This window comes from Astyanax mexicanus, chromosome 7 (genome assembly GCF_023375975.1).
Source record: "Astyanax mexicanus isolate ESR-SI-001 chromosome 7, AstMex3_surface, whole genome shotgun sequence".
NCBI classification, from domain to species: Eukaryota; Metazoa; Chordata; class Actinopteri; order Characiformes; family Acestrorhamphidae; genus Astyanax; species Astyanax mexicanus.
This window is the reverse complement of record NC_064414.1, coordinates 5,757,881-5,777,138: the sequence shown is the minus strand read 5'-3', so window position 1 is coordinate 5,777,138 and position 19,258 is coordinate 5,757,881. Positions and strand designations below refer to the sequence as shown.

At 38.0% G+C, this 19,258-nt stretch overlaps 1 protein-coding gene and 1 long non-coding RNA gene across 2 annotated transcripts in view; one reads left to right on the top strand and one right to left on the bottom strand.

Moving 5' to 3' along the window:
- Positions 1-19,258, bottom strand: part of LOC103042844 (pro-neuregulin-3, membrane-bound isoform) — a 606,216-nt gene that overhangs the window by 438,625 nt on the left and 148,333 nt on the right. The gene's annotated exons all lie outside the window — the stretch shown is intronic.
- LOC111190571 (uncharacterized) lies at positions 4,593-5,492 on the top strand. The gene is made up of 2 exons (XR_002649126.2): positions 4,593-4,871; positions 5,374-5,492. It is a non-coding gene; the product is annotated as an uncharacterized LOC111190571 (long non-coding RNA).

Below are 19,258 nucleotides of genomic sequence, written 5' to 3'. Positions count from 1 at the left end.
ACTAATTAGGTTGTAAATACGTTAAAAATCATTAAAAATCAATTAAAAAATGTGGCTGTTGGTTCAGTATTTGGCAAACAACAGGATTTTGTACATTTCTACGTGTTCTATGTGTTATAACTGATTATTAATGATTTTTAAGGCATTTACAACCTAATTAGTAACCATTAATAAACTAAACCATTTATAAACCCTTTATAAAGGTAGTCTTATTTTAAAGTGGTACCGAGTATTCTGTCACAATCTCAAATCTCAAACACACGTAAATAGTGAAACAGTGTATAGTATACTTTATAAATAAGAAACACAAGGGATTTACTTGTTATTATGAAATCATCATAAAACTATGCTGATTTCAGCAGGTATAAGAAAAAAGTACTCAGTGCACTTTTTCGTTTTTTTTTAAGTGTTTTGCATCCACTGCTCCCCAAATGCCCTTGCTGACGATTGTGCATTCCCCACATGTTGTGGGTCGGCCCGGCTTGGGCCGCTTTTATCGGACGGTCTCCCCGGCCATACTAATTACCCGATAAGGCAAATACGGCAGTTTTCCCGCGGCGCGCTCGGCCGGGCTGCCGGAGACGGGATGCGGCAGCTGTTCAGGCACTCTGCACCCAGCAGTTAAGTGATACCTTTGAAAGGCCGCGTGCCAGTCATCCGATATCAAGCGTTTTTATCAGCCTGCACCTGACACACATTTTAACATGCAGAAAAGAGAAGGATGGGAGGTGGAGAGGTGGATAAAGAGAAGAGCCCGATAAGAACTCGGGGTCTTAAGATGAAATACGATGCGTTCCGCAGAGCTGGTTGCTCAGGGCGAGACAGACAGCAATATAAACAGATAAATGAAAGAGGGGTTAGAAGAAGAAATATGGACACCAAGGGGGGGGGAGAACATTGCATTAAGCGGAAGGATGAGGGGGACTCTTCTCCGGGCCCCGGCGGAGAAATCTGACACTAATCAGAAATATCATCCCAGCAGCCGCTCGCAAATAGACTTCGAAAAAAGAAAAGAAGAAAAAAAAAGTGCACAAATGATCACAACTCAAAGCTGGCAATGGACTGGCACAAACGAGACATGTACTCATATCAACTCTCAACTGTACTCCAGTCTGGGATTATTTTATTAAAAATGCCTGGCAGCTCTCCAACTCCCAAATTCGTCATTACAGCATTACAGACGCTAATTTAACAAGACAGATTTGTGAAGTAGAATCTCTACTCTCTACTCTACTCTAAAAATAACTCAGAATTAGAGATGAGCTGATCGATACTGAAGCACACTGCCAACAGAAAAAACGGGATCTCTGGAGTCTGGATTACTTTGGTACATAGACTGTGTATAACTGGACAGAGCATCGTCTCTCAAAAGTGAAGCCACCTCAGGTCGGGCGCCCCCTGCTGTTCGGTTGCAGAAAGCTGTGTAACTCCACCCATCCCCATAGGTTTCAATGGCAAAACAGACAACTTTCAACCACGTTTTCTTCTAATATACTGTAATTCTACCTCCATTATTTAAATGCAGCAGCTAGTGTAACCTCTGCTTATATTGTCAAATTTTTATATCCCCACAGAATTCGTTTTTTAAAACGTTATTGAGCTCTATTCAAAAAAGGTGTGGTTATTGTAAAAGGGCTGCTTATGGGCGGGACCAATAACAGACCGTCAGCTCCGCTCCGCTCCTCTCTGCAGCCTGTGACCGCGAGGCAGCCCTCAGGGGCGGGGTTATTTAAATGAGTAGGCTGTCTCTCCACAGTCTTTCTCTCTCCTCTGGTCTCTACTGCGCAGACTCGGGTTTCGGGATCGCCAAAATGGCGGAAGATTTTGAATTCATTTTCATTGAATGAATGGGAACGGCGACACGGCGTCCATCTTTTTTTACAGTCTCTGCTTTGGAATGATGGAGGTGCAGCCAATACTTTTAGATAGTGTAAAGTGTGAAGATTGGGGGATTTGGGGGAGTTGGGGGGATGAACAGCACATGATGCTGACCTCTCTGAAATTCTTAAGCGATTTCTTACCTACAAAAAAAAATGCAGTAAGTGTTACTCATGGCCATTTTTAGCATCTAGCTATTTAGCTATTTATCTAACTATCACATAAAATATACAGATACCTGCTTGGTAGAAGTTATTAAACTGGTTCATGTAAGTTCAGCGTCCTCAGCCTGGCAACCTGAGTGAGCTTCGTGTTTGTGGAGGGGTGGGTGAAGCATACAACTGTCTCCAAGGTTTTAAATAGGATTTCTGTAGCCATTTCACCCACTTACTCTTTAATTACTCTTAGGTGATGATTTTCACCTATAACACTGCCTGCTACTGAATTATTACTCAATTTAGCTACAAATGTGATTATAGGTCGAGCGATTTTCTTACGTACAAAGCAAATTAAAGTAAAAAAAAAAGTTACTCATGTCCATTCCTAGAAACTAGCTAGCTATTTAGCTGTTTATTTGTCTGTCTATCGTATAAAATACAGTCAATATAAAGCCAGATACCTGTTTGGTAGAAGTTATTGAACTTATATTTTTTTTATATTGGTTCAGCGTCCTCAGCCTGGCAACCAGAGTGAGCTTCGTGTTTGTGGAGGGGTGGGTGAGGCGTACAACACTCTCAAAGGTTTTAAATCGGACTTCTGTAGCTATTTCACTCCCTTACTCTGTAATTACTCTTAGGCGATGATTTCCAACTATAACACTGCCTGCTACTGAATTCCATCTATATATCAGATAAGTAAAATTTGCAAATAAAAAGAGCAAATTCCTATATACAAAGTGAATTACAGTAAGTAAGTTACTTATGTCCATTCCTAGAAACGTGCTAGCTATTTAGCTGTTTATTTGTCTGTCTATCGTATAAAATACAGTCAGTATAAAGCCAGATACCTGTTTGTTAGAAGCAGTGATGGTATAGTTACTTTGAAAAAGTCATCCGATTACTGATTACTGATTACTCCTTTAAAAAGTAACTTAGTTACTTTATGGATTAATTGATTTTAAAAGTAACTAAGTTACTTTACAAGTTACTTTATTAGTTACTTTCAGCAGCTGCAGACACCACCTCCCACCGCCTTAACATAAACATTATAACCAGTTTTGCCAATATTCCCTTTATTGGAAAATGCATTTTTAACAGCTCTCCTCTGCCAATCAAATTTGTGGCAGACCGCTGCCACAAATATATATATATATAATATATATATATATATATATATATATATATATATATATATATATATATATATATATATATATATATATATATATTTTTTTTTTTTTTTTTTTTATGGCTGCATGATATTGGATCATTGAAATATTGTATTTTACAGTATGTATCTATCATTAAAAGTTTAAGATGAGGACGATAAAACAGATGCAATCTATACAGTTAAGGTCTTTAGGGAATATAGTAATAATAATAATAATAATAATAATAATAATAATAATAATAATAATAATAATAATAATAATACAAAAAGAAAAAATCAATTATTTAAATTACTTTCCGGAAAAAAAAAAAACACTTAAAACTTTAAAGGTGATTATTATCACCTTCACTTATAATACTGCATGCTACAGAATGTGTTGCACTGCATCTATATTTGGTGGAATTTATGTTGGGTTTATATATATATATATATATATATATACACCGTATATAAAGCGAGATGTTTGCTTCGGGAGCTGTAAATTAAAACTATTTGTCACTATCACATTAATAAACCCACACTCTCCATTTGAATCGCTCAACCCTTAGGCGCCAGCCTGCCGACTAAAATATATAATCTATCTTTGGGGCACGACTGAGCACGCAGTCCTTCAGGGTAGATGGAAGTTTATCTAATAAAGCTCTGATTCATTTTAGGCTTTAGTTTATACTTCACAATTTGGTATATTTAATGTATTTAAAAGATAAATACATTATTAAATAAATAAATAAAACCTTGCATCGATCGCCTGCCTCACGTTCAAATGAAGGTCAGGAGGTCATGAAAGATGCAAATACAAACTGACATGGCAGAGGAGAGGTCTGTAGTGCAGTCAATCAATTGATTAGTATGCATGCATTTATTTTGTTAGGTGTCATTTACCATTACTGGGGAAAATGTTATGCTCTGGAACCAACAGGCAAGTATATGAAGAGATCCAGGAAGAGTACCAGGAACTGGTAGGTGCTATTTGGTAAACATTCATTTATCTGTTTTTGCAAAATTAACCCTTTATACAGTGGCGTGAAAAAGTATTTGCCCCATACAGATTTTTTTGTCATGCTAACATTTTTTTCTGATTTTCAAAAAACTTTAATTATAAAAAAAAAAGTTTTTAAATATTAATTTTATTTATTAAAGGAAAAAAAAAACAATACGTTCACGTTATGTCCAAAAGTACATTCCTTTCGCACGGTTCGTGCCACACAAAGTGTATTCTTTGCACCCTTGTAATACCAAAGACATCAAAGACTATAGAGCACTAAAATAGGGCCCAAGAAATAATGTAGTAAACTTAAAAATGTTAAACAAACCAAAATACTCTGAGAAGCATTGGGTGCTCTTAGTGTATCTGGAGGGCTGGAACCAATAGGCAAGCATATGAAATATTAGCTGCGGTCCAATCTGAAGGGAGCTGCCCAACTAGGCAGCATTTGCAGGCAGCATAGGCGCGCTCCCGAGAAAAGGACTGTCCCATTCGGAAGGTAGCATGTGCTGCCTACCTGGGCAGCTGCCTTATTTTACCCCAATTCTGAAGGCAGCGTGAGATGTATCCTTCACGGCGAAGGCAATCCCATGATGCATTTCACCAGCTCAGAGTTCCAGCGCTCAGATTTAAAAACATGGCGGACGGAGCCGGCCTGCCACGGAGTTTCTGTACAAATGTAAGTAATTCCCGCCTGTATTTCCACTCACCGCTGCGTGGGTTTATCAAACTAGCATATTTTAGACTGTTTTAAGTTGTTTTCCATCGTTGTTTTCGCCTGTACTTCATTTAATGTAAGACCTGACCGGCGGAAGCTACCGTTAGCTTATCGCGCTAATTTACCGGGTAAGCTAACACGCATCTAGCCGACTTACAGAGTACCAAACGCGGCTGCAGCGCTGAGGAAACCCCCGCTAGGAAACAAAGATACCCTGGCCGTCCAGTATAAAAAGTTTTAACTGTTTTAAGTCACTGTTACGTATAACTAAGTGATTTACTGTGTAAATAGTGTAAACGTGTAGAATAACCTGTAATTTAGTGATTTAATGCGTAAACAGTTTAATTGTTAGAGGGAATAACTAGATTTACCTGTAACTGAGTGATTAATTGTGTAAATAGTGGAATTATGAGTGTGTTCTCCATAAACCACTGTTACTAATTCAGATTTATTTTTTCCACAGGGATGAACGTGGGCCGGGGAAGGTGAACGCTGGTCAGACCGGCTGGAGGCAGCGTTAGCTCCCTTTATGAATATATATTTTTTTCTTTGAATGTAATAAAGTTCTCTCTCTTAACATTATTATTTTTGCTTGCTGTGTTTTATAGTCACTATGCTTATTGTAGTATCACATCTCAACTAGTGGGTATGGGTAAATAAATAAATAAAAAGTTTATGAATCATGTGTTTTATGCAACTAAAAGGTAAAGATAAATTAGCTGACTGTGTATGAATGTACTATTGTGTGAAACGTAGCTTAGTTTGATTATTTAGCTCTGATGGCTCATACAAAATATTTATTATATTATGGTTTCATTACTCATGCATTTCTATGAAGCATCTAATCAAAAATAAATTAAATACATAAATATAACTGACCATACTCTGAGAATTAAGTGAGGAAAAGTGTAGAATTAAAGTAAATCATGAATATTTAAATATATGTAATATTTGGTTGAGTAAAAGAGAAATAGCTGCCGCTGCATTGAGATTTATCCCGAGGTAAGTGATCATTAACTTTAGTTATTTATAAACAGCTCACGAGCACAGCGCGTTAGACGTGATGACGTATGCTGACTCCAGAGCGTGTCCCGAACGCGCTGCCTTATAAGATCCCTTATGGGTGAAAATGCTGCCGAACGAGGGAGCTGCCTTTGAAGGCAATGACTACCTAGGCAGCTCCCTTCAGATTGGACCGCAGCTATTGATGATTTCCAATTACATTAAGTAATAGCATGGTTCTTCCACAGATATTAGGTAAAGTGTTCAGTACTTTTCCAGTACTTTTGGGACGAGTTAGGGATGAGTTTGGGTAAAACCCGTGTTGATACCTCCCCCAGCTTATTCGTTTTGCATGCTCTAAACTCGGGTTCAAAGCTAGTGCTGACTCACAAAGCAAGAACTTAAAATATGATTTTAAAATGCAAATAAATAAATAGATAAATAGATAAATAAATCTATTGTGAGAGACAGGCAGTCCAACAAGGTTTAAATGATGCAGTTAACAGGATTTGGAGTGCACACACAGCTGTGTTCAGGTCAGTAAACCTATGTGTTTGATAAACATGTGGAAACAGGATCAGCCCTCTTCAGCAGACCTCGTTTTCTCCTCTTTAAGTGTTGACAGTGAAGACGTGCCAAACAGACTGCGGGCAAGTCGGGCCCTGGCTCTCCACACAGGAGCCACTGTAAACACTTCACTGTCTGAGGGTGCTAAAGGACGGGGCTTACAGAGCTACATCGACGTTTTACAGAAATCCATGCTGTGAAGCACTGAGGCTTGGTTTAGCTCCTCAGTCCTGACCTGAGCTCTGTATTGACTGCAATATATATATACGGACAAAATCTGCCAGTCTGCGCCCTACAGGAGTGTGATGTACAGTACCAGTGTACCAATGTGGACACAGCTTCTCATTCCTACATTGTAAATTAATACTGAATTTAGAGTGTGAACAAACACATTAGGGGTCCTAGCATTGCTATCTTACACCCCGTCAACAGTCTATGTTCATGGCTTGTGCCTGCACTGGTAAAATAGAGCTGGAGTTCAGAAATATATCTAGACTTATGGGAGTTCAGGTAAATTTCTGATATTTTTCTATGTTTCTTGGTGGTGGGAAATTTAGATGCTCAACTGACTAACTAAAACCCTGACAACAGTCAACAGTCAGCCGCCTGGCACACTGATTGCTTTATTTCACGTTATGCCCCAAACACATATATGATTTATTAAGAAAATCGTGCGACACACTCTAGTGATACCAAAGACACCAAAGACTACAGATCACTAAAAAAGGGCCCAAAAAATCATGTAGTAACTTAATGAAAAAATAAAATAAAAATACAATGTGAAGCATTTGTCTAGGAGGCTTATCTGGTACCTGATGAACTTGTGCAAAACAGGTAATTCTCCCAGGTCTTCCTTTCCGGAGACATCCTGATGAGAACCAGTTTCATCATAAAGTTTTTGATGGTCTTTGCTTTGACTGCTTTAAGGAAACTTTTTTGATAAGTTCTTCATTTATGTTCAGATTTACTGACCTACATTTCTCAAAATATTAATTTAATCTTTACTCAGTTGAATATTTCTTGCCATAATTATAAGTATTATAACATTATTAAAAAGGGTTATTCACTGTATACTGACTCTTCAAAACTTCTTCATAACTTTACATCAGATGCTCTCAAGAAATTTAAGTTATTAACTCTTGAGTTAATTGGAAGCACAGCTGTTAACTGAAAGCAAATAAAAAAAATGCAAGGGGTGATATATGTTTTATATGATTTTCTTCATAGTTTTGGTGACGTTAGTATCAATCTACAATGCAGAAAATGTTCAAATAATGATATGAAACCCACAAAATGTAAGATGTGTCCAAACTTGTCTTGTCTTGTCTTGTCTTGTCTTGGATAATCAAAACATGTATAGTTTGATTGATGAGTGCACCTGAATACTGCAAGAAAACTGATGATATTTTTTCTATTCGTATGCCTTTTCTTTAAACCAAAGCTTTCAGATATTATTACACCTTCTGGAAAGGGCTTAAAGCTCTTGAGGGTTCCCTACTGATGCATTGTATACACCAGACAGCCCGTCTACTTCTGAGTTTGTGCAACAATCCAGACATATGATTAGGAAACACTCAAGCTGCGTTTATTGCCTTAATGTTTGCAGTGGTATTGTTTAGTAAGTACACACACACACACACACACAAACTCAGAAAACCTTCGGAAATGCCCACCATCTCGTATTATAAGTGCCTTTTTCGAACAGGCAGGATATAATCAGAATAAATTACAATATGCATGTTCAGCTCCCTCCGGAGAGAGGCAGCAGGGGTTGTCTGGATTCCGCTCAGTCCGGAACAGTCATTACAGGAACAAACAACTCTCTCACACTCATGCTAAGATCTTAATGGCCAACTAACAGGAAGAGAGATAGGAAAAAAAAACAAAAAAAACGCCCCACCACTTCCACCCCGCCTTCATTTCCCATTCACTTTAAAAGGCTGTCTGAATCTCTGATCAGACCTGTGGAGGGCGGCCTTTATCTCTGCTTGCTGTCCCATCAATAATAAGGCAGAGAGCTTTGCTGCTGCTTCTGGAGTTACTTATCTCTGAAAGTCCAGTTATTACCTTCCAAACGAGGTGGTGAGAGCGTTCACATGCACTTTAAAATCTGTTTACTGCGGAACATCGCTGCAGTTTGCCAGCAAATCGATCGACATGGTTATACGGACTTGGATAATCAGATAATGGGAAAACATTTACATGATTTTACTTTGCAACCAGCCAATAAACTCACAGAACTCATGTGCAGTAAGATCTACTTATGATTGAAACTAATATATATGTGTATATATATATATATATATATATATATATATATATATATATATATATATATATATATATATATATATATATATATGAACATACAGTACACCAGCTAGAAGATGAACATTCAGTTTGGTTGCCTGCTCTTTTCTTGTGTGACCTCCTGGATGAGTTGTCCATGCCCTTTTTCGAATAAGGCCACTCCTGGGAAGGTTCATAAGTGTTCCATGTTTTCTCCATTTGTAAAACAATAGCTCTAGCTGTGTTTTGCCTGAGTTCCAAAGCTTTAGAAATGATTTTGTAACCTTTTCCAGGCTGATAGATGACCAATGACTTTGTTTTTCAATTTTCTTCAGATTGCAGCATGTGTCGCTTTTTAAAAGCTTTTACCTGCTTTAAGTTGTCAGACATGTTCTATTTAAGTGACTTCCTGGTTGTGGTTAGTAGTGAAATTGAACACAGCTTTCCAAAAAGTGTGATTAATCACAGTTAATTAAAAGGGGGGGGAGGGGGTATCTAAATTCATAAAGAGCTGGATTGGTTTGGATAGTTTTTTTTTTTTTCCTTTAATAAATGAGTTTCATTATTTAAAACATGTTTTTTTTATGTTTACTTAGGTAATATTTGTCTGATATTAAACTTTGTTTGGTAATTTGAAAAATGTGAGTAAGACAAAAATGCAAAAAAATTGCAGATCTCCTCAGATCTCATGAACTACTAACAATGCACCTGGTTCAAGGTACCAAATTTTACTTGGTTTGCCATTGGAATTGTGCTCTTAAAGACAGGAATACCCCAGATAAGCCATGGCTCCAGTCTACTGCAGGTTACCATACACATCCATTACATCACTTACATCAACTTATCCATCCATCTTCTTTAACTCTTCCTCCAGGTCAAGGATGTAATGGGAATCACATTGTGCAGGTTGGGAATACCCCCAGACAGCCTGAGACACCTCCCAGTTCATCACAGGAGACCAAACACACCCATTCACCAACATCCATCCATCCATCCATCCATCTATTCATCCATCTTCTTATCCAACCATGTCCTCCTGTTCATAGTTACAGTGGGTCTGGAACCATTATGGAATCATTGGGTCCAATTCAGGTATAACCTCCAGACAAAGTTCCAGAGGGTATTCCAATTTATTCCAAGTCACTCACACCTCACACCTAGAGGCAGTTTAGCAGTCAACTGATCAGATCAACTGTTCAGATTAATTTGGGGCAAAAGGTGGGGGAAAGTAACAGATCTTTTCAGGTGTCCTGGTATGACAAAGTGAGCTGGCTGACTGGAAGTGCTGTAGTAAATAAAATGTACTGTTGGCCATGCCTCTTGATGAAACCATCTCAGGGAGGGTAGAATTTACGTATGAATAAACGGACAAATTTTAAGACGTAGGCCGAAATTAAGCTTCCCCTCCTTGAAAGACCAGCATCCGCCACATCCTGTATATACAGAACAGTTCTCAAGCAATCCTTCTGTCCTACCTGCTTCATTACCTGCTGCAGAGGCAGGGGAACGTACTGAAAGGTCTCTGGTTGCTGTGGATTCACAGTCACATTGGCAGCGTGGCAGATGGGCCTGCGTGACCCTGCCAGGCTTGATTCCGGTGCACACCAGCATGTTTCCAGCGGCGGCGTGTGCCACTGCCCGGAACATTCTGGAATTTTCCTACAGGACCACCGGGGAGAGATCGGGAGCAGTGACCCTTACAGGGGTCAAGGATAGAGGACAGATCATACAAGTGCTTCTTCCTTCTTTCGGTGCACCCGTCACCATCACCACAGTGTGAGTCAGAAGTTTGGGGTCATGTGAAGACTTTAGGGCTGTATGTCACACAAATTGTTTCGGTAACACTTTATAACTTATAACTTTCATAAATATACCATTAACTAATGATTAATAACTTTTTTTTTAATTTGTCACATTTTTAGAAACTGAAACGTTGCTATCACATTTTTAAACACTAATGAACGCATTGGCAACATGATCTGCAATTGATAAACATTTGCCTCGTTTAAAATTTGTATTTACTAGCAATTTATTAATGTTCAAATTGTGATGAGCTATAATTTGCTAACATTTTTATTATGAATATTCATGCTGATATAAAATAAGTGTCATGTGTGAGCATTTGTTAATATTCAGATTCTGATGAACTAGTGCTTTGTTCACATCTACTGATCATTAGTTATAAATATATTAATGAATGTTATTATAAAGTGTTACCATGGTTTCTGTCTATTTATCCTATCGATTAATATGAATTCAAAAGGTTCTAACCTCTTCAGACCTGCACTTTTGCTTAGTGTGCATTTTTAATTTCTGCTAGCTATTTGAGATTAGTTAGACCTAACAAAAAAAAAAGTTTTTTGTCTACAGAAAGTTGCTTAAAAAAAATAAATAAATAAATAAATACCTATGTCCTCATATGGGGACAATAGTTTTTTTCAAGCTACAGAAAAGTGCATACAAGCAGTGATCCTCTTTTGCTTGGTGCATTTTCCATTTTTGTTCTTTTGAAACTATCAAATATGAAAGGAAAAGTGATTTGACTGTAATGCATTGGACCCACCACAACACCATGCAAGAATAAGCTAAAAAGAAGATACAGCTGCAAGAGAAAGTATGTGAACCCTTTGGAATTATACTTGGATTTCTGCGTAAATTGGTCACTAAATGTGTTCTGATCTTCATCTAAGTCACAACAGTAGACAAAAACAGTCTGATTAAACTAATACCACACAAACAATGATAAATTATATGTTTGCATGGTTTTATTGAACACAACATGCTTACATTCACAGTGCAGAGTGGAAAAAAAGTATGTTGTCCTTTTGCAGCAATAACCTCAACCAAACGTTTCCTGTAGTTTTGGATCATTCCTCTTTACTAAACTGTTTCAGTTCAGCAATAATATTCTTGGGAAATCTGGTGTGAATTGATCGCTCTCTCTTGAGGTCACAGGTGCCACAGCATCTCAATTGGGTTCAGGAGGTCAGGACTCTCCAGAAGGTGTATTTTCTTCTGTTGAAGCTGTTCGGTTGTTGATTTACTTCTATGTTTTGGGTCGTTGTCCTGTTGCATCATCCATCCTCTGTTGAGCTTCAGTTGATGGACAGATGGTCTTAAGTTTTCCTGAAAAAGGTCTTGGTTAACTTGGAAATTATTTTTTTCTGTTGATGACGGCAATCAGTTCAGGCCCTGAGGCAGCAAAGCAAAGCAGCCCCAAACCATGATGCCCCCTCCACCATGTTTCACAGTTGGGATGAGGTTTTGATGATGGTGTGCTGTGCCCTGTTTTCTGCATACATAGCATTGTTGTGCGTTCCTTCGAAACAGCTCAATTTTGGTTTAATCTGTCCACAGTTTATTTTTCCAGTAGTGCTGTGGAACATCCTTTTGCCACTTTGCACTGTGAATGTTAACATGTTACGTTAAATAAAACCATGCAAACACATAATCATTTTTGTGTGGTATTAGTTTAATCAGACTGTGTTTGTCTATAGTTGTGACTTCAGAACACATTTATTGGCCAATTTATGCAGAAATCCAAGTATAATCCCAAAGGCTTCACATACATTTTCTTGCAACTGTAGAGTAAATGCATGAAAATACACTAAACACAGAATCAGATTAAAACGTGGTCCAGTCTTTAGAGGTCTGTAGTGAATGTGTGTGTGTGTGTGTGTGTGTGTGGGTGTGTGATAACCAGTAACAGCAGACAGACAGCACAGTGTATATTGATCTGGTGTGTGTGTGTAAGTTAAAGAGTCTGTGTCAGCAGTAAATCACTCTCTCTGAGACACTGACCTCGCTCACCCGCTGAGCAGAGCAGAGCAGCAGAAGGTCAGAGAGATTAGCTTACAGCTTATAGAAAAAACCCAAACACACACAATTACAATATATAACATAATATAGCATAGTAGTAGGGCATAGAGAAAAGCTGCTTCTGCGTCTGAAGATACAGCATATATGTTTATGCCAGTTATTTAACCAAAGTGGCCACAGTTATACCTTGTTAAACATTAATTTCAAATTCTGCACTTCAATCAATGTTACATTTTTATGTTTATAGAAGTAGCAATACTAATATGTGTTTTGTTTATTAGTTCTTAAGAATCTTTCTTAATAATTTAATATTTTGTCATTTAATGCCTCTGAAAATAAGGTTCTACCATAATTTCTGGGCTATTGAGCACACCTGATGTCACGTCTGGTGCTGTTAGCTCCTCTGTCCCTTCCACACCAAGCTCTAACGGAGGTTCTCAGGTTAACAACTACACTACCCAGAATGCACCACCCGCTGACATCACGCACTCACCTGATCACGTGACACCTCACCTGCTTCCTCCAGGAAGTCCCGAATACTGATTACTGGCACTATAAAGGTGCACGCCATACAGACTACCACGCCGCGTATTGTAGGTTATCCTCGTACAAAGCGTTACTTATCTATTGTCTCTGTTTACTTTGTGTATGACCTGGACTGTGCTTTCACCACCGCCTCTTGGATTATCTCTGATACTGGATTGCTTTTGTATGAACTCTGGACTGTCTCTCGTCTATGGTATGGTTTTGTCTTGCTCTGTCTACTGGTGATCACCCCTGTTTCTGTATCGACCCTGATTACATCTGTTTATTCCTATAATAAACATCTATTGTTTTTATCAGTATCTGCGCTTGTCTGCTATTCTGTTCTGACCATGACACCTGATGTAAGCCACACCCACTAGTAAATAAAATAAATAAATGAATAAATGAATAAATGAATAATTAAATAAAGAAAGAATTTGTACATATATAGGCTGTATCTGACTGTAAGCCACAGTTGTCTGTCCACGTTATATAACATGTTATATTTACACAGAAATATGTTCTGATAATGACATTCTGATAACTCACGACATGTTTCTTCATGTGGATTTTTCAATTTCTTCCAAAACAAATAAATAAAGAAATAAAAATCTGGAGATCTGATTCGTCCGACCACAATCCGCTGTGTGATGATCCATGATCCATACCAGACTCCTCTGAGCCTAAAGACATTGACACTGCTTCTGCACAAGGTGAACATAAGGCAATCGATTTCATGTTTATGTTTAAAGGTAGAAGATTAATTATTAGCATTGTTTTAATATGAAACAAAAAAAAAATATGAATTATGAATGAATTTATCAAAATGGCCATTTTATTAACTGACTTGTATAACAGTATATAGATATTGCGAAATGTATACTTTACAGGAGAAGAAAATGTATTGTATATTTTTTTATCTCAAAATGTGTATTGTTCAATTAATCTGAAATGTTAAAATGACTAAATAAATAAATAGTAAATAAATAAAATTATGGAAGATTTTTGTGTAAAATTCAGCCAAAATAGCAACAATAACTTTTTGAAAATATGTCATCGGATGTCCCCGTCCCCATCTGAACTTTTGAAAAAAAAAAAAAAAAATTGTCTTTAATTGATAAATGGCAGCAAAACTGACCCCTACTAAAATATTCAGCAGAGATATTGACTGTGTTCTAAGTCAATAACCTCAGGGATTGAATTAGTAATGAAAAAAGAGCTGTCTCTGGAACTGAGTCAGCAAATCCCAGCCGTTATGTGTTACACAAAATCAATTATTGGTTCCGAATTCTATATTAGTTTATATATTGTTTTTCAGGGTTGATGTTTAACTCTAACTAAACATTGAAAGTGTAAGAGGTGATCATAATGAGATAAAATAATTTCTAGTGATTATAAATTGAATCATCCATATGTGTAATCTTTCTGAAAATGTAGAACCACCCTCAATAGCAGCAGATCTCACACTAAATGGACAGAGTAAAAGCAAAAGTGTTAAATTTTACAGTATTAAAATCACAGTAATAAAATAAAAGTGCTCATTTTTAAGCCTGTTGGGTTAGAGAGTGGATAAGGGTCTCCACTGAAGAGTTGGTGTATTATGAGGGAACCATTGTGTCACGTCTGGTGCTGTTAGCTCCTCTGTCCCTTCCACACCAAGCTCTAACGGAGGTTCTCAGGTTAACAACTACACTACCCAGAATGCACCACCCGCTGACATCACGCACTCACCTGATCACGTGACACCTCACCTGCTTCCTCCAGGAAGTCCCGAATACTGATTACTGGCACTATAAAGGTGCACGCCAAACAGACTACCACGCCGCGTATTGTAGGTTATCCTCGTACAAAGCGTTACTTATCTATTGTCTCAGTTTACTTTGTGTATGACCTTGCTTTTTGTTTCTCGACGCCGATTCTTGCCTCTGCCTTTGACATTGGATTGTTTGTGTATGACCTGGACTGTGTTTTCACCACCGCCTCTTGGATTACCTCTGATACTGGATTGCTTGTGTATGAACTCTGGACTGTCTCTGGTTTATGGTATGGTTTTGTCTTCATTGCTCTGTCTACTGGTGATCACCCCTGTTATTGTATCGACCCTGATTACATCTGTTTATTCTTATAATAAACGTATATTGTTTTTATCAGTATCTGCGCTTGTCTGCTATTCTGTTCTGACCATGACACATTGCTTGTTTGGCAGTCTCTCCTATTCTAAATAAACATTGCTCAAGATAAATCTGTAATATATCCTGTGGTATAGTAGCTTATATGTTATAATAATATTTATAAGCATTTTCATAACATGTAACAAGGTGTGAGTTAACAACAATTCTTAAAATAATACATGTAAATGTACAATATGCTAAAGTAAATTAAACTTACACTGCCTAGAATTGAAACATATTTAAATGAACACTTTTGAAAGTTGTAGGGTAAAAAAAGAGTAAAAAATTACATTTAGATATTGTAGCATTTATTTTAACACTGTAGTGAGTGTGACCAGGTTAAATTAACTCTTACTTTTTACTTACATCATAAATTTATTTCCAGCATATTTTTGTATTCTTTTTGTAAGTTCTTTTTTTTGTCTTTACATCATTTTCTATAGTACCATATGTACAGTATATTGTCGCTGTCCAATGAAAAACAAGTCTCTCCATTTTTGTGGATTTTTAGTTTACTATTTAATTTGAACAGACCTACTGTTCTTTAGACTGTTTCAAAGTTCCTTGATGAATGGACCAATGGAAATTCTCCAAAATGACCTGAAAACATTTTTTTTTACGGTACATTGCCTTCCATTGAAAGTTGAGTAGGTTTTATCTCTCTCCTGTAAAGTTACTGTTTTGAAGAATATACTTGTTTTTCATTGAACAGCGACATAATATTGTATAATATTGACTTCTAATCAAACACAGGCACTGATAGTACTCAGGTGACCTGCTTCCTGGAAGTGTGATGTGTTGTCTCATGTGATCGGGACTGGGTGTAGTGTTTTTGTGCGGTGCTTTCTGGGCAATGTAGTCCGGTGACTGCAGATACTTTTTTTTTTTTTTTTTAGACAGCAATGATATATTGTATAAAAATTAAATTCTAATCAGACTTGTTTGCATGCTCTAAATGATTGTATACGACAAAAGTTGCAGTTCTGTACATCTTATTTTCTGAAAAAATAAACAATAATGAGCACAAACGCAGCGTTTACAGATCAGAGCTACTAATTAGAGACAGAGCGGCTTAATAAGATTATGAAGAACAAACACTTCCCTCCATCTTCTTATGAACTGGTAAATCATGTGCAGTATTAAGGCTATCAATCTCATACGGATGCGAGCTATTTATTGTGTTGCATTTCCACGGTCGACTCCAGTCATCAAATTACACTCTAATCTAGAGACGCTGGAGTTGTCAGAGTTGTACTGATCACGCACACCGTGACAAACAATACAGAACAATATGGAATCAAACAAAAAGGCCTGACGTCCTTTGAAGCGGAAAGCTGTGCATCCCATTGCTCAATCAGAACCGAGGACCATTACGTGTCCTGCAGTGTTAAAAGAAACCATTTCAGAAACATTTAAAAGACCTGCTGGCAGCTGAGCTGCTGCCAGACTTGACGCTCTTTGTCTTTCAGAGAGGGAGAAGGGTTTACAGGCAGTGTAAACAGGGCTTTGTTTGGTTGAGTTTCCGACACATGCTTTGTGGGATGACAGACTCGCCATGCGAGACTCTGGGGCAGAACCATGGGAGTTTGACAGGCCTGATATAAACCCTTAAATTAGTGTTTTCAGCAAGAAAGAAGAAGAAGAGGAGAGGAAAAAGCCTAAAATAGTCTTCAAACAGATGGCTTCTCAAATCACACCGAGATACCGTCTTCATGGTCCCTGAAACTAAGGACATCCTGTTTTTTTTTACCATTGGAAAAATCCTCAACTCATCCTCCCAACTTAACCCAAGTTAACTCCAAAAAACACTTCTCCCACTGTGGTGTAAACCCACAATTATGGTACTTATGTACACTCTGCACAAGGTGTGTCGTGATGCTCTTTGCTATCTTACACCCCGTCAACAGTCTATTTTCATGCCTTTAAGATTTAGGTCCATTAGGTCGATCACGAAACTCATAGTTGTGCTACAGAAAACAATAATCAACTTACTCAATAATAAACAGAATAAAGAATAAAATAAATTGCTGTTCCCTTAAATGAACTGCTGATGTACCTTCACAGCGTGAACACGCAGGTCAGTATCAGTTTCTGCTGAGAAGCGCTAAAGCGATGCACTGTTAAGATACGAACGTGCCAAAGTCAGAGCTCATCCGGCTCTTAGAGGGAATGACAACTGACAAACTGAGTGGTTTATTTTACGTCACACACCCAAAACACACCCATGGTTAACTAAGATAATTAGCTCATGCCTTTTGCATGTTTCAAGCTGTGTAATGCATATTTTTTGTGCCCTCAAGATACCAAAGACACAAAGAAACACCGTCACGTTAAAGCTGATGTCCATACGCTTTGGGATTTGGGCGATTTAGGGCCCTCTTTGGTGAGAATGGGTAATTGCACCCGAACATGCAACATCATCAAATCATTTTAAACTGGGCGTGTGTTTTTAAAGCGGATAAATTCGATTGCAGGTTATGTTCAGCCAGAGAGAGAGAGAGAGAGAGAGAGAGAGAGAGCACTCAGTCTGAAACTTCACTCCTTCGTTTCTTTGGTTTTACTATGAGTGAATGAGCTACTGAGCTCTAAGTTTCCTCTTCTGAAGTCTCCATTGCTCCACCAGCCTCTCCTGTTCAGTAAAACTGAGCCAGATCCTCTTTTAGAGGCTGTACGTGTGACGTAAGTATTTAAAGACGTGGTGTGACGTGGCCAGAATAACTCTTGTGAAAAGCGACCAGACACCCCAGTTTTTAGAATTAATATATTGTATTAGGCTTAGCAGGGATGCTCGTTCCAGCACAGTGGTACCAATTAACTAAATATTTTGTCTCTTCTCCACGTAAAAATGCTTCAGCTTTCAGCTTAGAACCAAAATAAACCAAACAAAAAGTTGCAATTTTATCATGTTTATAATAATAATGTTTATCGTAAACTTTTGCCCTGAAATCTTAAAGAGCACTACAAAGCCTAGAGCACTGCTTTCCATATGCTGTGCTCCACAGGCAACAATGGAAAAGAAGAGCACTTTGAGAGAGTTGAGAAAGATGGCGTCTGAAGACCCCCTAACTCTGCACAAATAGTTTTCTGAGAGGGAATCGCTGAGAGGAAACCACACTTTCTTTCTGCTGCCAACAGCTTACTTTGCTTTAGCTAACATGCTGCTTGATGTAGGCCGACGTCAACATCTAAGCAAGCTATATATAAAACATAGAGCAGCTTATGTATTTTGCTTTAAGGTAAACTACAACTTAGAGGTCACATTCTCTCTCTTTCTGTCTCTCTCTCTTTCTCTCTTTCCTTCTCTCTCTCTCTCTTCTCTCGCCCTCTCGGGAGACGGTAGACAGCGAGCCATGTGGAGAGCGAGAGCTTTCTTCTTGCCTTACTGACAAGTGTTAGAGGAATGTGACAGGTGTTGCCAGGCACTCGGGCTGTGTGGATGCGTTTGTCTGGAGAAATAACTGGAGTAGTTTTCACTCCAGGATGGCGAGAAGAATGTGGTGAGGAGTGACAGCGGTGAGGGTGTCATACAGCTAGAAATAGCGAGACTGAAAGACAGAGGGATAGAAATTGGAGGAGAGATAGAATGCACTAATTATTACTTTGCTTCGACCCTTTTAGACCACTGTATCGCCACTGACCAGTGGGCTATTCTCAGTATAGAGACACTGTGGGCGTTTACCATTAGCATGTGTTATACTGTACCTGTGCATCAATCAAGTATAATATTATGACTATTACTATATTATGTCTACACCCATTATAATTGTTTTATCATTGGATAGAACCATTGGGATGCTTGAGGGATTACTGATGAATGAGTTGGGTCATAAGCTCAAAAACTTGCTTACTAACTTAACTTATCAACCCTCCAAACCTTAACCATGAATCAACCCTAAAATCTAACCCTACACCTAACCCTAACCTCAATCCTTAATCAACCCTAAAATCTAACTCTACACCTAACCTTAACCCTTA